The following is a 23042-nucleotide window of genomic DNA, read 5'->3' as shown; positions in this document are numbered from 1 at the left end:
GCCCCATAAAAGAGAGTTATATATTTGTGACTAAAGGATGCTCTTGGGTAGTATCATGAACTTGATCCTGGCAGGCAAGAGTGGGAGTGAGTCCGTAGATAGGAGCAGGTAAATAGTTCTACCTGACTGGGGCAGAGACTTACGTAATTTAGGACTCTTGGTTGTAAGCAGCAGAATCCCAACTCTAAGTGGTTTAAGCATAAAAGGGAAACTGTTGCTCACCCATCTGAACAATGCAGGAGTAGCTTCAGGCATGGCTAGATCCAGCAGCTCAAACAATATTGGCAGGGTTTGATTTCTCTCTCTTAGCCCTGCTTCTCTCTGAGCTACTCTCCTTCTTTCTCACCAGGGCTGGCTTCCCCAGGGTCACATTTTCCCAGAGGAAAAAGGACTTTCCTCCCTGCCATGTTTATATATAAGTCACAGGGAAGTTTTATTGGAATGCAACCATATCCACGTGCATACATATTGTCCATGGTTGCTTTCCTGTTACAATGGCAGAGGTTAGTAGTTGGAACAGAAACCACACAGCACATAAAGCATAAATGTTTACTATCTCCCCACTTCCAGAAAAACTTATTTCAGACTGCAATAGCAACAGTAACAGTTAGCTAACATAAGCTGAGTACACAGCATATACCAGATACAGTTCTAGGCACCCATTTATTCCTTCAAACAGTGCAGTGAGGTGGGAAAACTAAAACCTGAAGAGGTTAAGAGCAATCAAGCTCAGGGTCAGGCAGCCAGTAAGCAGCAGAGCTGGGTTGTGAATTCAGCAGCATGACCCCCAATCCCATACTCTTAACAGTGCTAATCAGACAAGGGTCTTCTAGAAGCTTCAGTAGGTAGATTTCTTCTAAACTGGGGTGTGATTCTCCAACTACTGGTTCAAGAAACACACACACAAGCGTGCACAGTGTTTTCTGAAGTATAAATGCTAAAGCAAAGGGCGAATCCCACACAGGGCTCCCAGGGCTCATGAGCTGTTTAGCGCTGTCCCCTCAATGCTCTGATGGACAGAACTGTCCCAGTGAACCATCGGGGTCTCCCAGTGGACAGAGTGGTCTGAGAGTGGCCCCCATGAGTGGCTGAGACTTCATGTCCCAGAAGTAGGGGTTTTAAGCCACTTAAGTCCAACATGAGCGCCAGCCCCCACCCACCAAAGGCCACAGGCAGGAACTCCAGTGATAAACCCACCTCTCTTGGGACAGAGTCTCACCAGGTCCCATCACAGAAATCTGAGGAGCCCATGAACCTCTGATGTTCCTCATTCATTTGTAAAGCCCTGCCTAGGAAGCTGCTGAGGCAGCCCCAAGGATGGAGTCTCGTCTCCTGCCCTCAGTGGGTCATTGGGACACTTTGGGCTGGGGGGATAGAGACCTTTACTGCTGTTGGAGGGAGGCAGGGGCTGGTGGTCAGGAGCATGTCGCATATCCAAAAGAAAGTTCAGGGCTTCTTATATTCTTGGGTTCAAATTCTGGTTCTGCTACTTGACAGCTGTGTGATCTTGACCTAGGTGTTTCCTCTCTCTGAGCCTCAGTTTCCCCCTCTGCACAATGGGTATATTGGTAACACCCCCTCCCACTGAAGAGTACCTATGACTTTAAGAGATAACTTATAGCAAGCGTTTGGCACAGCATGTAAAAAGTAAGAAAACAGACTTTGCAGTCAGACTGCCTTAATTTCAAATCCTGTCTATGCTATACTGCTGTGCAACCACAACTTCACTGAGCCTCAGTTTCCTGATCTGTATAATGGGAACCAGTGCAGAACTTGTCTCTAGGGGTTGCTGTGAGGATTAACTCAGCCTATGGGTGGTTAGGATGGACACAGCAAAATGCTCAGCAGCTTTAGCTTTTTTTCTTCTTCTTTTTCTTAAGTCAGATGAAAAAGGTGCCAAGGTCTTAACAAGATTTGAGGGAGGCACATGTCACATAACAGCATGAACACCCAATCATCATGCTTATGAACTACAAAAGGATCAGCTTTAGCTTTTAAAGATTACCTTCAACCAAGGTGAGCAAGAGATGATCATCTTAGCAGTGCAATGTTACTTTCTGAGCTAAGGGTAATAGCAGCTGGCCTCTGGGAAGACTGTTCCAGCCCCTGGGGAGGTGATCCAGTGTCCCACAGCCCTGATGCTGGGAGAGCCAGCCCCCCAAATACCCCAGTTCCAAACAGTCCCTGCTGCTAAGATTTGGGGCCAGGTCCCCAGAGCAGACATCCTTCTAATGGTTTTTTTGCATCAGTGCCCGCAGGGCTGTGCTGATGTAACTGATGGGGAGCCTTTGGTGCTCGGCTCAGGGCCTCAGAGCCAGAGAAAGGTGGTCTGCCTGGTCCTTGGACATGGCCAGGTCCTCTAAGGACCCAGCCCAGGACTCACTTCCAGCCCACAGGACTCTGAGGTCCAACAGCCCACCCCCTGCAGAACTGACATCCTCTGGGAGGCCATCCCAGATCTCCAAGAAGGAACCCTGGGCTCCTGCCTGCTCTCCACTCCTTCTCCCAGCACCTTCCCCATCTCAGGAAAAGGTGATACACCCATCCAGATGCTCAGGCCAAGAGCCTGGGAGGCATTCCCATTCATTCCGTTTTGCCACATTAAATCACCTACCAGTGAGCCTCATCACCTCCACTTTTAGTGAAGCCTAAACCATTCTCCACCCCCACCAGCCTCCTCTGGACCACATGCTTGTCCCCATAATACTGTCTCAGAGGGATCCCCAGTAATGTTGTTGGATGGCCTTCTGTAAGTTCTGTGGGTACTGAGTCAAAAACCCAGACCCCCGTGTAGCTAAGGAATCTGGACAGCCAGGTGTAGCCCCGCTCTCCTCCTGCACTCCCAACCCCCACTGGCTCTGTTCACATGAGCTCAGTCCTGGAGCAACCCTCTCTGATGAGAGCCACACACGTGTGCACACGCAGACACACACACAAACCCAGACACGCAGATATTCACAGAGGTAAAGAAGCACACACACACGCAGAGATAAAACCAGACACGTCCCACACTACCCAGACACCAGAACACACCTCACATCCAGACGCACACCTCTTTTCATGGCAGACTCTTTATATTTCATGATCCATTTAATACCCCCTTCCCCTGCTGCTCTACCACGGCACGCTGTTGATCTGCTTTCTAGGACCACAGTTTGTGATTCTTTTGTCCTATTTGTTCACATGCTTCTCATCAGTCCACCAGCCCCCTCCTAGACTGTTTATGTCATGAGAGACCATTTTTCTTTTGTTCATTGCTATATTCTCAGCACTCGGCATACAGTAGGCACTTTATAAGTATTGGAGGAAGGAAGGAATAATCCCCTAATCTCTTTTCTATTTTAATAAGGGGGCTGCATTTGTATGCTTATCTATGGTTAAAGTGTCCTGGAAAAACAAATAAATGTGGAGCAGACAAAGGGGGCTACAAATTCAGGAGATTCACCATTCACTCTCTGCTCATCTCTAATGTCTCAGTTTAAAAGATTACGTGTATGTTGCTTATAGAGTAACGTATCTTTGAAAATTAGTATTTTAAAGTAGGATACTCTAGGGGTTCTCCAAGCTGGCCCAACAGTCTGCTCGAGAGGCCAGGCTGAGTTCAGGCGGGTGCTGTCAACACCTTTCTGGGTAGAAGTGAGGGGTCCAAACACCAGCTGGGTTTGAGAGCCAGGGGTCTGCATGACTTCCTCCAGGCCTGTGGGGAAGGGGCTGGGGTAGAGGCCTCATGTGGGTCCCATTTCCTGCGCCCTCTATCTTCACGGCCAGCCTGGGTGTCAAAGAAGGAAGTTAAGTTTGTCTAGGGCTGGATATTCTTGAAGCCACACAGCTGGCTGTGAGAATCGAGGGCACAAGAACAGAGACTGTAGTTTAACAGTTTTTGCTAGACTCTTCCTAGGAATGGATGCTGAAGAGGCTGGCCTATAATCACAAAGTCTGTCCTCATACCATCTTTAAAAATAGAAAGTTATACATTACACATAGAGCCCTGTTCAATATCATAATCTCACAAAATTTCCCTTATTCTGGAGGATTTAAAAATATTTTGTAACGAGATTCACGGGGCCCCCACACCGCAGTCTTGCAGCATCTTCATGTGGGTGCTCCAGGCTTTTCAACTGGCTCTTCCCTCTCCAAATCCAGCTCCCTGCCCAGTGCCAAGATGACTTCTCACCCTGCACAATCACACAATGATGGACTTTCTCCAAATGTCTGATCTTAGAGAAGACGGAGCTTTGGAGNTTCCAGTTGGCCATTTGCTATTAATCTCCCTGTCCGCTCCCCCCCGCCCCCCCAACAATTCTGAGTCCTTCCTAGTTGTAGGGTGGAGAGAAGAGGAGATTGTCCTTGATCCTCTGTTTTCACCTGAGATAAGTGAAACCTGTTTTCCTATTAACCAGTTCCACTGATGGCCGTCTGACTAGCTTCTTTTCTTTGAAACTCCTTGATTGTGTCTCAATGGAATCATGTTGGTCCTTTGCATATCTCTACAGGGATTTGGTCTAATATCTGTCTTCTGAAGGTCCCATTTGCTTTACTGATCCCTGAACAATCTCAGGTTAAGACAATATGGCTTTATACCCTACAGTTCCCCATAATGTCTGCATGGACAGCCAGTGAATATTCCCCTTCCAATGCATCTCCTGGAATATCGCTGTTATTTTATTAAAGCCATGAATTACTATCCCTGAGTGACCCTTTCATCCTCTCCAGCTCCCTTCACCAGCCTAAAAATGACTTATAGGGTAGAGACGGCAAATATACCATTCACGTGGTCACTGTCACTGCTCATGTCTGTGGCAAACATTACTAATGGATTGCCCATTTGGTCAGCTGGATCTCTACAGTAGAGCTCCAATCAAATCAATTGTTACTCCTCCTCCACCATTCCTTGCTCAGACACCTGCAAAAGCCTTGAACCTGACCTTCTAGCTTCTCCCCGTCTCCTTTCCCAGAATGACTTTTTTTTTTTTTTTAAAGAAAGCTTTTATCTTTTAAACATAAACAGATACTGGCACTTCCCTATTAAAAATCCTCCAATGGCTTTCCATTGCAATTACACTAGGATGTGCTAACTCTCTCCTGTGCTCAAGCCCTGCATGACCTGGCCTTATTGGTATCTATCGTCAGCTTCTCCCAACTGGAATGTGAATCCTTTAGGGGAAGGATTTTGGCTACCCAGTTGGAGGCAGTGGCGTTGGTGCCTAGAGCAGTGCCTGGCACATCAAATGTTCATAGACTGAATGAGACTCTCTTTTGCTGATCCCGAATGTGGTCTAAGACTCTTTCTCAATGTGACATTCCAGGAAGCTGCCACCATTTCTCAGAGTCCACATGCAAGATGCAACCTACGCTCAAAGCCTATCTGGGTGAGTCTATCCACCTTCAATTATTTGGGAATGAGGCAATATATAAATTATTCATTTTAGCCCTCCTGACCAACTTACTTGCTTTCATTAAATGTAGAAAAAAAATTTTAATACTTTATTCTTTGTAGTGAAAAATGGTTGGTGAGGCTAAGCCCCAACAGGGCTGCTCACGGGGTTCCTCAGCTCCAGTGTCTGACAGCAGGCACCCTGGGGAGTCTGCGAGCCACTTCATCTATGTTTGAACCAATGCATCAGTGAGGCTACACTCCAGAGAAAAGTGCTCAGGGAAGTCAGGCCATGTGGGGCTACCTCCTTAGGACATCACCCTTCACAACTGGCTGAGTCGTCACCATGATGGCTGGAAACAGGTCCTAAAAAATCTAAACTTCTGGAAGGCCCAGGGGTCCCAGAACTAGAGGAATCACTGGGAGGCAGAAGGAAAATATTCCAAAACAGAAAGCCATGATTGGGGTAAGCCCTGGTTTCCCTGTCCAGGGACATCTTGGAGCAAAAGGTGAATATTTCTGGTGTTCCTGCCAGGTTTCTTGGGGGAACAGGCATGCTGGCAGGAGGAAAAGTGGATGGAGGGAGAGAAGAGTAATTAGTGCTATTAATTACATCTCAACCACAGCCTGCGTTTCTGCCCCGGGATTAAGGAAACATTCATTTGGAACGACTATTAAGGTCTTAAATTCAATGCTTCACAAATCAGGGCGGTGGAATGAAAATTCTTTCTCTGTAGGGACCAGGAAGCCGAGAGCAGAGAATTTTCTATCCAGGTTGCTGCAGCCCAGCTGGAAAAGCCTGGGCTTGCAANGGGACGTGTTCCAAATGTATAATCTAATATGCTATAAAAGTCACTAATGTGATTATGCTTTTATATCATATTAGAGAAAATGAATACTAATTCAATACCCAACGCTAATTTGGTAGAACCCCAAATTGCTGAGAGGCTGCAAAACATTTACTGGGCTGAACTTCCCATGGCTGATGCCTGAAAGTCGTGGTGCTTAGTGCCACATCCAGTTTGTGAATTGGGCAGTCAGAGATGTTGGGGTCTGCTGGGGTCTGCTGGGGTCTGCCATCTTGCCTGTGGTGGACAGATGCTGGGTGGTTCCCCTGGGGAACATACATTCTGCCCCCTATGGGGCCCTTCTCAGTGCTCAGAAGACTTTTTCAAATCATAAGGAATGCAAATCCATTCGGATTTTTAAATTAAGCATGTTGTTCGACAGGACAGCATTGGCAGATGGGAGACAGGCTGCCTCTAAACCCGAGTCAAGGTTGAGAACGGCTTCTCAGAGGAAAGACTGCCAAGAACTGTGTCCTAGGAACTTATATTAATGGCCAACATTTACTGAGCATTTATTTACTATGAGACAGGCACTGTTAAATGCTCTCCTTCTATTCATTCATTCAACCCTCAAGAGGACCCTAGGAGGGCTGCCTGGGTGGCTCAATCAGTTAAGCATCCAACTTCGGCTCAGGTCATGATCTCACAGTTCGTGGGTTCGAGCCCCGCATCGGGCTCTGTGCTGAAAGCTCAGAGCCTGGAGCCTGCTTCAGATTCTGTGTTTCCCTTTCTCTCTGACCCTCTCCTGCTCACACTGTCTCTCTCTCTCTCTCAGAAATAAATAAAAAAACATTAAAAAACATAAGAAAAAAAAAAGAGGACCCTAGGAAATTGTAACCATTTTTATGCCCATTTGACAGATGAGGAAAATGGAGGTTCAGAGAGATGAAGCGACTGGTCTAAGGTCTAAGAGCCGGCCCAGGCTATCTGGCTCCAGAGCTGCGTTCTTAGACACGCAAACTTAATTGCTGCTAGGTGAGGAGTCAGGCCCATTGAACAGACAGTTACATTTTCCCTGCGTTAGCTCATGTTACTCTCGAGGCAACTCTTGTGTTGATTTGTTATTAATCTTATTTTACAGGTGAACAAACTGAGGTTCAGAAAAGTGACCTGACTTGCTCAATGTCACAAACTACAAAGAAACCTACAGAGAGCCAGGACTCAAACTCAAGGCTAGCTAGCTAGCTCCAAAGCCAGGGATCATAACCTGCAAACCTCCCAGGTTCCCCAAACCAAGGCCACATCCTCAAAAGAAGATCCCCGTGCCTTTCCCTGCCCACACGCTGTGCACTATCCCCTCTCACACCAGCATCTCTATATCCTGGAGACTTTTCTCCTTCCACTTCTGACCTGGGAGTCCATGGAAGGGCAGTTTGGGTCAGCTTCCAGAATAATTCTCATTCCCTGAAATCTCTCCCGTGGGATGACTGGTCTCTGGTCCTCCCACACCTCTATCTCATGGGAACACTGTCCCATTTTATTATCAAACATCACCCACATCTCCCCATCTTGGCCAGCCACCTCCAGAAATGCAGGGCCAGAATTACGATGTGTCGGCTCACCTTCATAAATAATATTTTGCAATTTCCTCGTCCGGGGGCACGGATAAATTATTCTTCTGCGTCAAGGTTACGATGATCAAAAAGGTGGCCTGGCTGGCCTTCCTCGAGAGTGGGGATAAAAAGGAGGCTCTGATTACATCGAGGCGCCAGGCTGAGGGGGGAGCCCCGGGTCCTGGGCTTCTGCTTTGTGGCTGCACGACAATCAGATATCTGAAAATGCATGAACTCTGATTTTAAGGTCCTGCTGGAGAAGGGATTGACGTGACAAGCAAGTCTGACTTTCACATCATTCATAGGGGTTGACAGAAAGAGCCTTCTGATTAGAGCGCAGTTAGCACTGTTTCCTTGTTCCCTTCACTGAGAGGCCCCAGCCACCCTGCCACAGTCTCACACACACACACACACGTACACGCACACACACACGCACACAAGCCTTCTCTCTACACAGTGTGTTATGGGGCTGAGCTGTGTCTTCCAAAATTCCTGTGTTGGAATCCTAACCTTCATTACCTCAGAATGCGACCTTATTTGGTGATAGGGTCTTTATAGAGGTGATCAAGTTAAAATGAGGTCCCTAGTCCAATATGACTGGTGTCCTTCGAGAAAGGGGAAATCTGGACACAGACATGCATAGGAGAACTGCCTGGTGACCACAAAGATGGCCACTTGCAAGCCAATGAGAGAGCCCTCAGATGCAACCAACGCTGTTGACACCTTGATCTCAAACTTCAGAACAGTGAGAAAATGAATTTCTGTTGTTGAAGCCACCTGGTCTGTGGTACTTTGTTATGGCAGCCAGAGCAGATGAGTGCATTGAAACATACTTTAAAAAGAATTCAGAACCAAGATATCAAGTGCATCCCAGCTGAAAGCAGCCGTCAATAGTATGAGGCTAATTTGTGTTAATTATTTTTTAAATGTTTATTTATTTATTTATTTTGAGAGAGAAGAGAGAAAGCTGGCGAACATGAGCAAGTGTGCACGTGTGGGAGGGGCAGAGAGCGAGGGAGAGAGGGAATCCCAAGCAGGCTCCGCACTGTCAGCCCAAAGCCCGATATGGGGCTTGAACTCCTGAACTGTAAGATCACGACCTGAGCTGAAATCAAGAGTTGGACGCTTAACCAACTGAGCCACCCAGGCACCCCAGAAAGCCCACTTCTTGATAACTACTTAGAAACGGCCAATGAGATGACCAGGCGAAATCCGCGAGCATTTGATGGTGGAGTGGGTCTGGCCAGCCTTCTGTGACTTCTGAGCCCACTAAGAGATATCCCTGCCCTGCTAAAGAAGGCCTACAGCACCAGACGCCTGTCTGGCTGGCCGTCAGCCTTTAGGGCTGGTGAACAGCACAGCCTCCCCCTCCCCACACATGCTCACGACACCCCCCACCCAGTCTTAGCAAGATGGCACCAGGCTGTAGCCTCCCCCTCTGCCGCCTGCTCTCCATGCATCCAGTAGGCGCCCAATTCTCACTGCCCTCCCAAATCGGGACGAAACTGCGAATTCTCCCTGTCAGTGCTGTATATCACTTTGAGATATATACCATATTAGCAGAAAGAACTGAATTATATTGCATTCATGATGCAATTAAACACTTCACTAGGAATCAATGTAAAACTGATGAGGCCTGAAAGTAGTGCATATGGCTTAGAACATTATAAAACATTACCTTCACTCAAATCCTTTTCAGTAGCAATTTAAATCTTCTTACAGTTACTGCTGCCAATGGTAAACCATCTACTGATTCATAACAGTGCATGGTAACGAATGAATTTTTTTAAAAATTTATTCAACTACTAAATTACCCATGAAACCGGAATAGCTGACAGGAGTAATCTGAATTATTATTAGCTCTGCAAGTATTCTGCATTAGCCAATTTAAAACCACGGTTCTCAGGCAGGAACCAGTTAGTACAGCCAGAGTGTTAAATGACTGCAATAGTTCTTCATTTTACTGCTGCTTACATTTAAAGGTCAAGAGATAAAAATTACATATGACTCCAAACATAGGAAGGGTGTTTATCTTTTTCTACAAATCGGGTCAGTTGTAAACTTTAAAAAACATCTGAGATGCAACTGTACAAACTCAAAGGCCTTTGGAATATTTAGAAATCAGAAGGCTGGGGCTGGGGGGGGCGGTGTTTCTTCACCCTCTTCCATCACTGCACATAAAGATAACATGTCCCTCTTCCTTGTGGTTCTGAAACTTGCTCCCCACCCCCTAAATCTATTCCCTGTTCTTCCTCTCTGACCTCCACATGCTCCCAAACTCCTCCGAGTGCTCGGGCAGCTCTGGAAGGATCTTGAAGCCACAGAGAAAGAAAGTCACAGGAATGGAAGCTCCCTCCCCGACCAAAAGGTCACTTGATCCGGCCCTTAGCCTCCCACCTGAGGCAGCAGCAAGACTGAATTTTCCAGGGCCCAACCCCTTCTCTAACTGCCTTCTTGTCCACACCCAGTGCCTGTTGGTTTACCCCGCCTTCAAAAGCCCAAGGGAAAAACCAAAGTGAGAGAAATAAATAAAGAAGCAGCTTTCTTCAGGAGTCCGATGTTATCATGCATGAGTAAACAAGGACCATAAAGCACAAGCTCGTTCCATGGCTCAGGCAAGATGGGCATGCGGGTTCCGAGCTCCATAGAAGGAAGAGAAGAGCTAAGCAAAATCAAGCCATGATTTTTATTTTTTAAATTTCCTTTCTTTGGGGGAAGTTTTTTTTTTCCCTTTAGCCATGAAGTTAATATATGCTCCTTATAAAAAATTCAAATGATGAAAAAGCACACAAAGAAGAACGTTTGACAGCCCAGCCCTTCCACTCTGATTCAGCTATCAGTAATGATTAAGCACCTACTGTGTGCTATGGCACTGGGGCTACAGATAGGAACAAAACCATTGGTCACTCTGGGCTTTTCTCTACGCATCATCTGACATGTACATTCATAGGCAGAATTTTTCTCAAAAATGCGATCCTATTCTATCACTTTTTTATTTATCCAACAAAATGTCCTGATGCCTTTCACTGAAAGGCTACAATTCCACTATGCGTATGTATGGACCATGTATGGACATACACAGGCCTACGTGGACATTCCTGCTAGTATGAACCGTCTTACAAATGAACAATGCTCAAGCTACAAGTACAAATAGGCTCAGCATTATGCCAAAAGGGATGTTCTAGCTGTCTGGGTAGTTTAAGGATGAGGGGGTACAGGCAGTGGGGGTTCTCCTGTGAAAAAATCTTTTTAAGAGCAAAGAAAGCATTTATGCCCCATCCCCAGCCCCATTGATCTTTTGTGCCCAGGCTAATTCCAGCCACTGATGTAGCTTTAAAATGTGGGCTCTCGTGGGGCACCTGGGTGGCTTAGTCGGTTAAGTGTCCGACTTTCGCTTGGGTCATGATCTCGCGGTTCGTGGGTTTGGGCCCCGCGTCGGGCTCTGTGCTGACTGCCAGCTCAGAGCCTGGAGCCTATTTCGGAGTCTGTGTCTCCCTCTCTCTCTGACCCTCCCCTGCTCACGCTCTCGCTCTCTCTCTCCTAGAAATAAAAAAATAAAAAATAAAAAAAATGTGGGCTCTCGCAAGCTTGTGAGCAGCAGCTGGAACTTCTGCTACTCGCAGGCTGGTGAGTCTACCCTGGTGAAAGTGACAGCAACTGTCCAATATCCTCTGTGTGGCCAGGAGGCCCCCATAACGCCAGTGAGTTTAACTGGGATGATTTTGCCCCCTGGGGGACATTTGGTAATGTCTGGAGACATTTCTGGCCATCTCCCTTGGAGGGGTGGGAAGTGTGTATTATTGGCATCTAGTGGAGGGAGACCAGGGATGCTGCTATACAACCAACCCAAAATGTCAATAGTGTCAAGTTCAACCGTGCTTTAATCAAAGTCTGAGGCAGTCTAAGTATGGTTGAGAGACTGGGCTTTGGACAGACAGACCTGTGTGTTCAAGGCTCAGCTCAGCCATTTGCTAGCTGTGTGAGGCTAGACAACTGTATAAACCTCTCTGAACCTCAGTTCAGTCCTTACCTACTTAATAACAGTATCTATTTGGCTATTGGGAGGATTACATGAGATATTCTGTGTTAAGTATGCAGTGCAGCATCATTTGTTATCACTGGTATTATCAGTAGTAGCAACACTAATGAAAGCAGTAGTATTTTTATTGTAGTAAAATACATATAACATAAAATTTACCATTCTCAACCATTTTTAAGTGTACAGTTGAATGGCATTAGTAAGGCCATCACCACCATCCACCTCCAGGCTTCTTCATCTTGCAAAACTGAAACTCAGTACCCATAAAATACTGACTCCTCAGTCCCTGGCCACCACCATTCTACTTTCTGTCTCTATGAATTTGGCTCCTTTGGGCGACAATCGTACAGTATAGTACAGTAGAATCACATAGTATCTATCCTTTTTTATGACTGCTTATTATACTTGGATTAATGTCTTCAAGATGCATCCATATTAAAACATCTGTCAGGACTACCTTCCTTTTTTTTTTTTAAAGAGATATATTTTTTTTAATGTTTTTTATTTATTTCTAGGAGAGTGAGAGAGACAGCGTGAGCAGGGGAGGGTCAGAGAGAGAGGGAGTCACAGACTGAAACAGGCTCCAGGCTCTGAGCTGGCAGTCAGCACAAAGCCCGACACGGGGCTCGAACCCACGAACCGCGAGATCATGACCTAAGCGAAAGTCGGACGCTTAACCGACTAAGCCACCCAGGCACCCCACGACTACCTTTCTTTTGAAGGTTGTATAATATTCCACATATGGACAGACCACAACTGTTTATCCCTTCATCTGTTGGTGGACACTTAGGATGCTTCTACCTTTTGGCTATTGTAAATAATGATGCTGTGAAAATGAGTGTAGAAATATCTGTTCAAGTCCCTGCTGTCAATTCTTTCAGGTACAATGGAAGGGAATTGCTAGATTATATAGGAATTCTATTTTTAATGTTTTGAGTGGCTGCCAGACTGTTTTCCATAGAAGCTGCACCACTGAATAGGAAGCAGTACTTTAAGGGACAGGCCAAGGACCAGGTCCTGGGTGGAGAATGTGTCTGAGGATCTGTACCCCCCAAAAGTCTCACTTACCAAGTCCTACTAGATACATCACCTTTCTGGACATGTCTACCTGTGCCTTTTCTTTCTTTTTAAAAGTTTGTTTGTTTGTTTGTTTTGAGGGAGAGCCAGGGGCAGGAGGAGAGAAAGAGAACAAGCACAGAAGGAGCAGAACGAGAGGGCAAGACAGAGAATCNTTTTGGCTATTGTAAATAATGATGCTGTGAAAATGAGTGTAGAAATATCTGTTCAAGTCCCTGCTGTCAATTCTTTCAGGTACAATGGAAGGGAATTGCTAGATTATATAGGAATTCTATTTTTAATGTTTTGAGTGGCTGCCAGACTGTTTTCCATAGAAGCTGCACCACTGAATAGGAAGCAGTACTTTAAGGGACAGGCCAAGGACCAGGTCCTGGGTGGAGAATGTGTCTGAGGATCTGTACCCCCCAAAAGTCTCACTTACCAAGTCCTACTAGATACATCACCTTTCTGGACATGTCTACCTGTGCCTTTTCTTTCTTTTTAAAAGTTTGTTTGTTTGTTTGTTTTGAGGGAGAGCCGGGGGCAGGAGAAGAGAAAGAGAACAAGCACGGAAGGAGCAGAACGAGAGGGCAAGACAGAGAATCCCTGATCTGGGGCTTGAACCCATGAACTGTGAGGTCATGACCTGAGCCGAAATCAAGAGTTGGACAGTTAACCAACTGAGCCACCCAGATGCCCCTACCTGGGCCTTTTCCAGCTTTGGCTGCAGTATCTCAGGGGTCTTCTCCAGGCCAACAGCTATGCCTTCCCCCTCCTCTGCCAGGTGACCCCCCCTTCAAGACAGCCTGGTAGGTGCTCAGTTCCAAGTGGGCACATCGTCTATTTTCATGCTGTCTCCTCTCATGCCAGGGTCTGTTACCAAATCTGGCTCCAGGTGATCTAGCAATTGGGGCCCCCAGCCTCTAAGAGCTAGACCCAAGAGCTGGGAGAGTGAGAGGGCCTCAGGCTTCTGCTTAGCCCCCCACTCCAGATGTGGGTGTGCCAGGGAAGAGGGGGCCTCTCTGGGCAGAGAGAGCACAGTGGAAGCCCTTCAGGCTGTGGGAACAGACACAATGAGTGGATTCATGGGGACATAAGTCCCAGCTGTTTTTGTGCTGCTCTGATCTGGCCACCTTCCCAGGGGAACAGAATGCCAGGCCTGGGAATCAGGCAGATCTGGCTCCAATGCAGCTCCATTGTTATACCCAGGTTGTAACACACTGGGCGCTCTTTAGATAACTCCCATAGTTCATCTCATTTATAACTCTCATATCAGCCCTGGGAGACCAGGGCTATTGTCATCCCCATTTTACAGAAGGCGAAACTGAGGCTCGGGGGGCAGAAGCAATTCAATCAAAGTTGCACAGAATTGGTAGAGGTGGAGCTGGGATTCAAACCCAGAGGGCCTGAGTCAAAATTCTGATCATTATACTAGACTGCCATGTAGCACTGAACTTGTTACTGGCCCTGGCTGTAAAATGGGATGACAATAGAATTCACCTGTGGCAAGCATTGCAGACTGGCCCCCCAAAAGCTATTCCCAACCCCTTCCCCTTTACCATCTGTGCTTGTTTGCTAGGGCCACCACAACAGAATACCACAGACTGGGTGCCTTAAACATCAGAAAAAGCTTTCCTCACAATTGGAGGCTGGAAGTTTTAGATTGAGGTGCTGGCAGGGTTGGCTTCCTTGGCAGCTTCTCTCTTTGGCTTGTAGATGGCTGTCTTTCCCCTGTGTCTTCACATGGTCTTCCCTCTACATGTATGCTTGTCCTAATCTCCTCTCCTTATAAGGACCCCAGTCATACTGGATTAGGGCTTATCCCAACAATCTGATTTCAGCTTAACTACCTTTAAAGGCCAAGGTAATTACCAATCTCCAAATATAGCCACATTCTGAGGTACCGGGGTTAGGACTCCAACATACAAATTTTGAAGGGACATAATTCAACCATAACACCACCTTCTACCAGAGAATGGAAAGCTACAGGGTCTGGTTTCCCAGCCTCCCTTGCAGCTACAAGTGGCCCATCAGAGTCCTGGACAACAAGATGAAGATTAGATGTCCCTGAGGAGGGCTCCACTTCCTGACTTAAAAGGTAAAATCGTCACGGGAAGAAAACCCTTTGCCCTCTGTCCCTTTGGTCTTCCCTTCTTTTCCTTCCTGGCCTGCAGATATGACACCTGGAGGGAAGAGGCCATCTTGCTGGTGTGGTGGTAGAGGCCAACATGGCGGAATGAAAAGACAGAGGGTTGCATACCTGTGAACTTTGTCACGTGAGAAAAACAAACCCTCAAGGTGCCCTTTAGTTGGTAAGCAGATAAACTGTGGTGTACCCAGACAATGGAGTATTATTATTCAGTGCTAAAAAAAAAAAAAAAAAAAAAAAAANCTGAAGTCGAAAACCAAACACAAGAGAAAGTTACTGAAAATCTTGTTGTCATGAAACAGCTCTACTTTCCCACAGCCTCTAAAAAAGCACAACCCACTCTTAGACCCCCACAGCTGCCCCATGCATGTCTTTTCTCCCTTAACCCCATCAGGGGCATTTTTTATTGAAAAAAAAAAAAAAAAAAAAAAAAAAAAAAAAAAAAAAGAGCTACCACATGATGTAAGACATGGAGGAAACTTAATGGCATATTATCAAGTGAAAGCAGCCAATCTGAAAAGGCTATATACTGTATGATTCCAACTATAGGACATTCTGGAAAAGGCAAAACCATGGAGACAGTCAAAAGATTAGGGGTTGTCAGGGGTCAGCAGGAGGGAAGGATGAATAGGCAGAGCACACAAGATTTTTAGGGCAGTGAAAATACTCTATTTGATGTTCTAGTGGTAGATACATGTCATTACACGTTTGTCCAAATGTACAGAAAGAATATACAGCATGAAGAGTGAACCCTGAAGGGGACTGTGGGTCTGAGGTGATGGTGTGCCAACATAGGCTCATCAGGTGTGACGAATGCACCAGTCTGGTGAGGAGTGCTGATGTGGGAGACTACACACACGGGGGAGCAGAGGGCATACGGAAGCCTCTGTTCTTTCTGCTCAATTTTTCTGTGAACCACAAACTGCTCTAAACATAAATTTTCTTTATTTTTTTTATTAAAAAATGTTTTTACTGTTTATTTTTGAAACACAGTACGTGTACATGAGCAGCGGAGAGACAAAGAGCCCGAAGCAGGGCTTGAACTCATGAACTGCAGGATCACGACCTGAAGTGAAGTCAGCCGCTTAACTGATTGAGCCACCCAGGCGCCCCAAAATAAAGTTTCTTAAAAAAAATGCACCCATAAGTTTAAGGCACCACTGGTGGAGTTTCCAGTTACTTGCAGCTGAGGGCATTACTTATAGGAATAGTCCTTCAAGAGCCTCACAATCTAATTTTTTAAAATGTTTTATTTATATCTGAGAGAGAGGTAGAGACAGCATGAGCAGGGGAGGGTCAGAGAGAGAAGGAGACACAGAATCTGAAGCAGGCTCCAGGCTCTGAGCTGTCAGCACAGAACCCAACATGGGGCTCAAACCCACGAGCCATGAGATCATGACCTGAGCTGAAGTCAGACGCTTACTTAACCGACTGAGCCATCCAGGCACCCCGATGTCATGTCCTCTCTATAGCGAGTCAGTCAGTTCCCAGTTTGACTGGATGAAAACCCCAAGAAGAAGAATCATGGGAGAAGCAGACAGAGAGGGAGACTTAGAGAAAGAAGATATCTGTACACACATGCCACACCACACGTGCTGGGAAGGCGGGTGCTGGACAGCTGCTTAGCACATGTGTGCACATCGATGGAGAAGGCATCAAGCACCGAGCCTTCTGGAAGAAGAAGTGGGCTCCAACTTGGAAAGGAGGCATTGTCTCTTTAAGTGAGCATAACACTGTATCATCCTTTCTCTTCCTATTTTGGGTTTTATTAGCAAAGCAGTACAATGTTTATACTAGTGGGTATTACATTTGCCAGAACAATTACAGTATGACAAATGGTACATCAATGTAATCCATCAACCTCGCCAAGACAGGAATCCTTTACTCGGGACTGCCATTAATTCTGCGCTCCCGTCTCTGGGGTCCTGGGCCCGCGTAGCCATGACAACGCAGATGACGCTTGGTGTGAATGCTAGACCTCTGTAAAGGATGGGCACCTCCTAGGTGCACTGGAATTTAACCTCCAACACCCGCATATTGGTCTACTTGGAGCAAGAAATTAGAGTTTGGGGCTGGAATAAAGCACAGCACTTGGGGTAAGGGGTGTTTTTTCTCCTTCATCACGGTGCAGCGTCTGAGAAGGGGAGAGGGATACACAACTGTGGCTAGTGTGGCTCACCTGTCACTGGTTGCTGGTTACCAACTCCAGAGCCAAGAGCAAATTCAGCCAGGGATGCGTCAAGTCTCAATAGCAATGGCAGCTTTTAAGGGAAGGGAACAAGGACTCAAGGTATAAAGACATGGAGCACTTGGAGTGAGGGAAGCAGGGAAAGTCATTTTATGATTTATATTGAAAGCTTCAGAGATTCTGAAAAAGCAAACACCTATCTAGGCACACAAAGAAAGACCATCTGATGGCTCAGATCTCCTCTGGCTGGTGCACTCTAGTTCCAAATGGTTGATGTATAATTTCTTGACCCTGGGCTTCCTCTACCTCCCCCAGCTGCAGCTTCTCAGAGCAGCTAAATCCTGGTGGTTACACACGCCCTCAGACAAGACTGCAGACATCATCTGCAAATTCACCAGGAGTTTCAGAGTTCCTCGATTCATCCCAACCGGCAAATTACAAGCCGGGAGCGGTTTTATAAAATATGAAACGGCTGCTGTCAGTTTTTCCATCAGTTCTACATATTTTGCTGTTAACAAAAGGAACCGATAACCACTTCTCATAAGGAAAAACAAGAATAAAATCAAAGGCCCCTAATGGAGACAATCTCCAAAGTGCAACAACACAAGCCCATTTCTTTTCTTTCTTTCTTTTTTTTTTTTTCCCCTTCCCTGACAAATCAATCTGGCCATGGTCCAAGGATACAGGCAGACAGACGGAGCTACCTCACCTGTTTTATTAAGCCATTACCAGAATCATTTTATTCCCATTTATAATGTTCAATACATGGTCTGAAGACTTTTCTAATATAGTAATTAGATGGAACACTAGATAGATGGATTAAATTGGGACGATATTTTATGCCATTGTACATTGCTTTACAATATTCTGCCTGGCTTCTGAGATACCAAAGTGTGAGTGTGTATATATAAATATATCCCTTTTATTCTAGATGAGAAAGCTGTATTTTGCATGTGGCTCATCTCAGCGTGAGACTTCCCATTTGGAAATCTGATGGAAATTTATGAATCCATGATAGAACTCGCCAGGAAATCCATCCTACATTCTGTCCCCCTGCCCCCTAGCAAAGGTTGCCCAAGCATCACCACCATTGTCATGGCCACTGCAGCCAACATTTACTGGGTGCTTACTACACACCATGCATGGAGCTGAGACCTTGACATTTATTAGGAGGTCACATAATGTGGGAGCTCAAGGGCCCAGACTTTGAAATTGCCCAGAGCTGGGACTTAAACTGCTACGTACTTGCTATGTGACCTGAGAAAATTATCTCTATGAGCCTCAGTTTTCCCCACCTGAAACATGGGGATAATATAGGTACTCATTTCACAGGACCGTTCTTAGATGCTTAGATACTTAGATGATGCTTACAGCACCGGGCCAAACAGAGAGCAAGTCCTCAGTAAATATTTTTATTATCGTCTCATTTAGCCCAAGGAGATGGTATCATGCCTCTTTTACAGATGGGGAAATTGAGGCTTGGAGAAGGAAAACAGTTCACCTGCGTTATCAAACAAGTGGCAGGCACAGGTATCTGTGTTCAGAGCCTGCTCACTTAATAATTACAAAAGACTGTCTCCTTTACAGAGTGCCTGGCTGGCTCAGTCAGTAGAGTGTGAGACTCTTGATCTTGGGGTCGTGAGTTCAAGCCCCACAATGGGTGTTGAGCCTACTTTAAAAAAAAAAAAAAAAAAGGATTGTCTCCTTTGAAGAGAGAAGAAAGGACACCTCTACCAAGACGTATGTGTCTGTGTGTGACTGGGGGAGGGAGATCGTTGAACTAAGCACCTGAGCCCCTACTTTGTACCTAAGATACAGGTTTAAATTGTAATTTTAATTCTAAGGACCTAAGAAATCAAGGCTTGGTAACCAACAAAGAAGATCTCCCTTCATGTAACACCTCTTTTCATCTCTGGAGATGATAAGAAAGATGAAAATGGAGAAATATGTCCCACAGGTGTCACAGGATCCCACTCACTTGGCAGCACTGTGCCCAGGTGGGAAAACTGAGCCACGGGAAAGTCAAACCTGAAACATCATAAAAAGATATGATACTACTTTATAGAGGAGAGCACTAAAGCTCAGAGAGGTGGTATAACCCACCCAAGGTCACACAGCTTTTGAGGTCACATCAGAGTCCTCTGCAGCCCTGGAGCCCCAGGCAAGGTATGACAAAGGCTGCAGATCCTCGCAATTCCAATCATGCAAAAAATGTCCACCCTAATCCTGCCTTCCTTGTTCCCCTAACTTAAGACCAACTCAGCCTGCCAGTGCAGTGTCTATATTTAGCTGTGGCATTTTTTGCTTTTTATTTTTTATTTTATTTTTCTGGTTTTGTGGGTAAATTGAGAGTGTCAACTGGATGAAACCCATTCATATGAAAAAGGAGGGCACACCCAGCTACAAAGCTGGTAGCTGACTACTTCTGAACACCTGACTTCACCATGGCCAGGAAACTAAAATCACCTTCTGTATACATTTCTCTGCATCAAGAGGGAGTTCTCGATTTGACAGGTTGTATTATAAACCTTTTTTTTTTTTTAAGAAAAACCTCAGTAAAACTCCAAAAAGTCTCTTTGCTGCCAGATCAATCTACCAAATTGATGGAAAGGTGAGACTTGCCTCCATGCCAGCTGTCCCCTGTCAGCACAGTCCTGGGTGTGCTGCTCAGGAAACTGGGCCCCTCTAAAGCTCTACATGGGTGCTCGGAAAGTTGTTGAGTAGATTTCCAGCTCCCCTCAACTCTTCTGCTGCTTTTGTAAGCACGGTTGACAAAGAACTTCTCAACACTGGAAAATTTTCTATAAGGAGCAAGGTGAGGGAAGGGGACCTGAACCAGAATCAGGATGAAAAGAACAGAGAAGCTACTGGAAATCCCAAATACTGACATTTACTCTAGTCTTGGTTCCATGACCACCTCACTGCTTCTCCCAACACCTCTGTTCATATCTCTTACACTTAAGAAAATAGAGGCTCAGAGGGGTCAAGTGACTTACCTAAGATCACACAGCTAATTCAAAGCAGAGTCAAGATTTGAACCCAAGTCTGTCTGATTTTGACACCTAGGACTTATAACTAGGAACAACCCTTCAGCAGAATGAAGGTGGGCCCGTGCCTTTAACACAATAGGCAGTTTCTTAGAGGAAACCATTCTTTTGAAAGCTTATCCTATTTGAAATGACTTTGGGAAGCTGAGCCCTGTGGAAGGAATGGGTGGGCCTGTGCAATGCTTCCAGTCATCTCTTTGTTTATCCACTTTGTATAACAGATTTTCTTATATCAGGTTTTCTTTGCCACAATACAAAAGCCTCCCAAGGAAGGAGAAGCTATCCGGCTGGTTTTGAGATGGGGTGGGGAAAGAGATCCAATAAAGCCAGGACCTCCCACCGCCACAGAAGAGCACCCTCGGAGGGTCCAGAAGGCTTCGCCTCAATGCAGAGCTTGAAAAGCAACAATTTCAGTAACAATGACCTCGACAGCCCGTAGTTCTGAACATAAGCCTGTTGCTGAACCAGGTGTCCCGGATCATTGGGTGTCCCAGGGAGGGCAATTTCACAACTGCCCGGAGACCCACTATATAGACTGTTCCTTCTGGAGTCTGACATTGGTGTTCCTTGCTACAGACAGACCCACTTCCTTAGAGGAATATCCATGGTGATGACAACATTTCTTTATCTCGCCCACCACACAGATGCTTTGACTCTCAGTGCCAGGAAGGATGTTACAATTGTTTAGATGACCCAACTAAGGACCACAGGTGAAGGGCAACTTGCCCATAATCACACAGCAACTGAAGGTTATACTTCTCCCCAACATGAGCACTAACCTCTTTATTTGGAGGATTCCAAGGAGTGTGAGGACATTCCTGCATCTCAGGAAGGACTCCATCCCCTACCTAGCCCTCCAATCCTAGGAGCTGTCCTTGACCATCTCTCTCTCATCTACATATCTATCACTAAATCCCCAACATTCTGCTACCTGGACATTTCTTGAATCTGCCCCTCTGCACCCCCCACCCTCACAGCTGTGCTCACTGGGCCCTGCACAGTCTCTCACCTGGACCATAGGCCCAGCTTCTCCTTGGTCCCACCTCCATGCTGGGCCCCTTTAAACTCTTCTCCATGCAGCAGTCCAGCAAATGTTAGTCATCTGTATAATAGTCTTATTTGCCCCAAGGAGACAGCATCATGCCCATTTTACAGTTGGGGAAACTAAGGCTTGGAAAAGGCAAATACTTTATCCGGGTTCTTGAACAAGGAGTGGCAGGCACAAGTGTCTGTATCCAAAGTCTGCTCACTTAACCACAAAAGAGTATATCCCTCAAGGAGTAGAAGGAGGGATGCCTCTACCAAGATGTCTAAAATCTAAGTACCTTTCTAAAATCTAAAACACAGTACACTACAAGGGGCGCCTGGGTGGCTTAGTCGGTTAAGCGTCCGACTTTCGCTTAGGTCATGATCTCGCGGTTTGTGGGTTCGAGCCCCGCATCGGGCTCTGTGCTGACTGCCAGCTCAGAGCCTGGAGCCTGTTTCAGAGTCTGTGTCTCCCTCTCTCTCTGACCCTCCCCTGCTCATGCTGTCTCTCTCTCTCTCTCCTAGAAATAAGAACAAAACAAAACAACAGCAACAACAAAAAAACACAGTACACTACTTCCTGCTCAAAACCCAGCCATGGCCCCTACTGCACTCAAGACGAAGTCTGGGCCCCTCATCACAACCTCATGGCCCTGCCCACCTCCTTCTCCCACTGAACCCCTTAACCTGCCTTGATGCTCCAGCCCCACGGACCTTCTCTGGGTATCTCACCCTCAGGCTATGCCCACATAGTTCTCTTTGCCACAAATGCCATTTGCTAATTCTCTTACTGGGCCTGCAACATCCACTCTCTGTAGCCTATCCCAACCCAGGGAGGCAGGAAATGTCCCCAGCACATACCTCTCTCTTTTCTCCTCCCCAAACCCTCTCCACTCTCCTCCTACCGAGCACATTTGGACCCCTCAGACCAATAGGATCCTTCTTGTCTCTGAAGACAGCCTCCAGTTTGACAAGAAGGAATGCCGCATCCATAATTTTCTGTGATCCCAGAAAACAACCCAAAGAAGTGGGGCCTATCTTTTTGTTTTTTAATGCTTATTTATTTTGAGAGAGCGACAGTGTGTACATGCAAGACAGAGTGTGCAGGGGAGGGGCAGACAGGGAGAAGGGGAGAGAGAGAATCCCAAGCAGGAATACTGACAGTGTGGAGCCCAACATGGGGCTCAATCTCACGACCATGAGATCATGACCTGAGCTGAAATCGTGAGTCGGACACTTAACTGACTGAGCTACCCAGGCGCCCCAGAAGTGGGGTCTATCTTATCCTCATGTGCCCCATGTGGCTCAGGGAGGCTGACAGCCTGCTAGAGATCACATAGGCCTGAAGACACAGGACTGGAGTCCAGACTGAGTTCTGTCCTGGTTAGGTTGCTCTAAAAGCAGAACCTGAGGTGGGGACTCTTGTACAGGTGATTCATGGAAGGAAGACACTCAGAAGGAAGCTGCGGGGAGTGAGGGGGCAGAAGCTGGGCAGAGAAGTGGGTTCAGAGGCGGAGCTCTGAAGGGTGAATGGTACCATAGGATAGTCCTGTCTGGAAGGAAGGGGCAGGGCTGCTGGTCCCCTGAATCAGACAGTGAGCCCCCAGGGTGGGGTGGGATGGCACATGTCTGGGCAAGCGCTCCTGGAGGCTGAGAATTCCCTGGCCAGGGGGAGAGCGGGGAGCTACCATCAGCTGACTCACAACAGCTGGCAGCACTAGCTGGCGGAGGGGCGAAGGGAGGTGGAGGAGGGGCAGCACCA

General features: G+C 46.5%; 1 protein-coding gene and 1 non-coding gene across 2 annotated transcripts in view; both read right to left on the bottom strand.

The window, feature by feature from the left end:
• CUX2 (cut like homeobox 2) overlaps positions 1-23042 on the bottom strand; it is a 221955-nt gene that overhangs the window by 150467 nt on the left and 48446 nt on the right. The window lies entirely within an intron of this gene.
• On the bottom strand, positions 1879-1982 carry LOC144218228 (small nucleolar RNA U13). Its single transcript, XR_013331088.1, has one exon. It is a non-coding gene; the product is annotated as a small nucleolar RNA U13 (small nucleolar RNA).

This window comes from Crocuta crocuta, unplaced genomic scaffold (genome assembly GCF_008692635.1).
Source record: "Crocuta crocuta isolate KB4526 unplaced genomic scaffold, BGI_CrCroc_1.0 scaffold29, whole genome shotgun sequence".
Lineage (NCBI taxonomy): Eukaryota > Metazoa > Chordata > Mammalia > Carnivora > Hyaenidae > Crocuta > Crocuta crocuta.
This window is presented reverse-complemented; position numbering and strand designations above follow the sequence as displayed.